Source organism: Penaeus monodon, chromosome 33 (genome assembly GCF_015228065.2).
Source record: "Penaeus monodon isolate SGIC_2016 chromosome 33, NSTDA_Pmon_1, whole genome shotgun sequence".
NCBI classification, from domain to species: Eukaryota; Metazoa; Arthropoda; class Malacostraca; order Decapoda; family Penaeidae; genus Penaeus; species Penaeus monodon.
Window position 1 is genome coordinate 35,576,245 of NC_051418.1, and position 364 is coordinate 35,576,608.

The 364-nt window shown below is 32.4% G+C and overlaps 1 long non-coding RNA gene across 1 annotated transcript in view; it reads right to left on the minus strand.

Moving 5' to 3' along the window:
* LOC119594437 overlaps window positions 1–364 on the minus strand; it is a 17,103-nt gene that overhangs the window by 16,454 nt on the left and 285 nt on the right. The gene's annotated exons all lie outside the window — the stretch shown is intronic.

Here is a 364-nt window from a genome sequence, read left to right on the forward strand (position 1 = left end):
AACCTCCACTTTGAACGAAAATAGAGGAAAAAAAAAGCAAAAAAAATCCCTTCTCACTAAAATATAAGAAAAACTAAACAAAAAAAAAGGAAAAGTAAACAAGAAAAAATAAGAAAAATTACAAAAAAATAACGAAGCAAATCCCACCCCCCCCCTTGAAATAAAGACATAAACAAAATCCCCCAAAATCCCTCCTCACAAGAACAACAAAACAAAAACAAAACAAGAAGCCAAAGAAATAAACAAGAAAACCAAAGGAGAGAGAAAATTTCTCACAAAACAGAACAAAACAAACCAAAGAAAACAAAACAAAACCCCACCAATAAACAACAACCCCCCATTAAAACAAAACCCCTCCCCCTAC